Genomic DNA, 3,250 nt, shown 5'->3' on the forward strand with positions numbered 1-3,250 from the left:
ATATATATATATATACAGGGTGACCCAAAACGAACGGGCCCCGTGTCCACTTTACGTGATATCTCCATTATTTATTCACTGATTGCCCTTATTTTACATGACCTGGAAGAATCAACGACCTTGAGTACACCCAGACCCCGGTGGGAGCTGGGACAAAGAATACACTGTGTTGAATTTTACTACAAGACAGGCTCGTTTAAGAAAACACAAGACAGTTTCATACGTCTGTTCGAATGTGAAAAGGATCCATCCAAAAGCAGAATTCAGAACTGGGTGGACCACTTCGAGAAGTATGGGACCGTGGGGAACCTCAACGCTGCCAGAGGGAACCGTCCAAGCCACTCGGGACGTCCCAAGACGCGAACAGCCGAGCTGGTCGAAAGAGTAAGAGTGTCTCTCCAGCAGTCCGAAACACTGTGCGTAAGCGAAGTCAGTCCCGCGGTATGTCCCGTGAGACTTGCAGGAGAGTACTGGTGAACGATATCAGGGTTTACTCATACAGAATACAGACGCTGCAGACCCTTACAGCCTCAGACAAGAAGCAGAGGAGGAGGGCTATGGCAGTCAAGATGTTTGAGAAGATTGAGGAGACACCAAGTTTCCTTAACCTCCTTGTGACCTCAGGTGAAGCCCATTTCCATCTTGATGGAAAGGCGAACTCCAAGACAAATGTCTTCTTCTCCAGACCCAATGAAGTAACCACCAAGCCCCTGTACTCTCCTAAGTGCACGGTGTGGGCTGCAATCTTGGCCAGAGGCTTCATCGAAGAATCTGGCACAGTAGTGACAGTCACCAAGGAGCGGTATGTGGAGGTCCTCAAAACCCTCAAGAGTGCGCTCCAGACCATCTACCCGTCGCTCATGAGCAAGTTCTGGTTCCAGTAGGACGGAGCAAGTTCTCACACCTCAAACCTGTCCCGAGATTAGCTGAAATAGAACTTCGGGGGCCGAGTGATTAGTCTCAAGACTGATTTTGAGTGGGCACCCCATAGCCCCCCAGATTTTTTTCATATACATATATATATATATATATATATATATATATATATATATATATATATATATATGAAATTTAAAATGGAGGCAGAGAGGCCTAGAGGTTCGAGGTTTCGCCAGTCTTATGCGGGCTTTCTTCAGAGGGGTGGTCAATTGACGAGTCCATCCTCTCCGCCTTCGTTTTAAATTTAATATCATCGGATTTTATCCATTTTAATAATCACACACACACACACACATACACACACACACATCATATTTTTTTAGATAGAGTGATGTGGTTCTCGATTGATTAACTGTGTCTAACTGTCTCGGGTATATACTTGAGAGTCAAAACAATGAAAAGAATATGCTCTTGTCATAGCCCTATTTATCACATTCATTTCAAATCCAAAGTGAAAGGAAATTCAAGATAAACTTCTTCATGGACAAATATACATCAATCGATAAGATCTATTAGCCAGAGTGTTTCACCTGAAAAAAAATCAGTGATGAATCTGATGAACAAACCAGAAATCTTTGACCCACTATGATACTACATAACTGAGTGGCAAAAAAGAGACTTGTCTCATGCACGTATATTATTGTGGCTTACCAGAAAAATCAACTCCAATCCAATTGATTCCATTATATCATTTGAGTTACCTGATATACAAACTAATCCAACCTTATTTGAAATAGTAAAGAGTCACGTGGTGCATGTGCCTTGTGATAATATCAATAGAAATTCACCTTGCATGGTTCATGGCCAATGTACAAAAAGATATTCTAAAAACTTTCCACTTGAAACTCAGTTTAGTAAAAATGGTTATCTGTCATATAGGAGAAGATCGCTTGAAGATGGTTGCTTTAAAACTATGGTTGGCAGGCATGAAGTTGACAATAAGTGGATGGTACCTTACTCTCCCTTACTTTCAAATACATGCAATGTTCACATAAATGTTGAATTTTGCAATTGTGTGAAATCTATCAAATATATTTGCAAATACATAAATAGGGGATCTCATGCAGCCATGTTTTCCTTACAAAGAAAAATGTTAACGATGAAGTTACTCGATATGAACTTGATAGATATATCGGCACTAATGAAGCATTATGGTGTATTTTAGTGTATTTCGGGGTTTCCTATTCATGAAAGGCATCCTTCAATCTTGCAATTCATCTTGAAAAGTGTTAGAGGGTTTCTAATATCTCTTGGCGTAATGTTGCCGGTACAATGATGCGGTTACCGGCAAGGATCACGCCATTAACGGTGCAAAGGCTGCTGGAGATGCGGTGGTATGGCCGGAGAGCGGTCCTTAGCTGTCGGCAGTCCAAAGGAAATCCGTCATGAATCAGTCAGTGTAATTCCTGCAGGTCTGCGTCCGAAGATGTAGCTTCCCGCACCATGTCCCAGGAAACCACATTAGTGACTGCATAAAGAGTGTCCTCAGTTGGAACAAGATGGCGACCATGTAATGGCACTGGGTAGTTGGAATATAAAGTCTTGGAGGTAGTTGTCATGTCTCGCCTGGCTGACTACTTGGTTATTGTTGAATATGATCATGAAAAAGTAGAGTGAACAGCATAGATGAGTAGCACACCTTTCACAAACGGAAATGCTGGCCACATTACCCAAATGATACAACTTTTGCAGCATTGTTTAAATTGTGTGAATAAGATAATTTTGAAAAAAAAACTTATTTATAATCAAGTTCGATCTTATTACACATAGAGTAACAACACATGCAGAGGGGAAAACGAGGAGCTAATGTTGGGGGTCATCCAGGTGTAAAATTTGAGACTACAATTGGAAGAGTTAATTCTGTGCACCCACGTCACCATGAATGTTTCTTTTTTGAGACTCCTTCGTCATGAAATAAAAGGATCGACTTTATTTTCATTTCTAAGAACTATTCATGGACAAAGTGTTGGCAAATATTATGTTGTTTTACATAGTTTTATGTTCTCTTTGCAATTTACAAATTGAAAGAGGTCAGTGGGAGTGGATTATAGAATCTCTGGATTTTGGGGGGGGTTGTTTTGTTTTTTTTTGTTTTTTTGCTACTTTTCTAAAAACATATATTTTCTTGGTCACTCTTAGCTACGAAGGACAACAAAGTTGGTTGGTTGATTGTTTTTGTTTTACGGCATATAAAACCTTCCCAGGTCATTTAATGCCGAACCCGGTTATTTTGAAGAAATTTTTTTTAATAGAATATATTTGCTGTTTTCAAGTCGGTTTCTATTTAACCCATAGTTGGGACCATAACAGG

The sequence above is a fragment of the Euprymna scolopes genome, chromosome 22 (assembly GCF_053919585.1).
Source record: "Euprymna scolopes isolate OS-2025 chromosome 22, ASM5391958v1, whole genome shotgun sequence".
NCBI classification, from domain to species: domain Eukaryota; kingdom Metazoa; phylum Mollusca; class Cephalopoda; order Sepiida; family Sepiolidae; genus Euprymna; species Euprymna scolopes.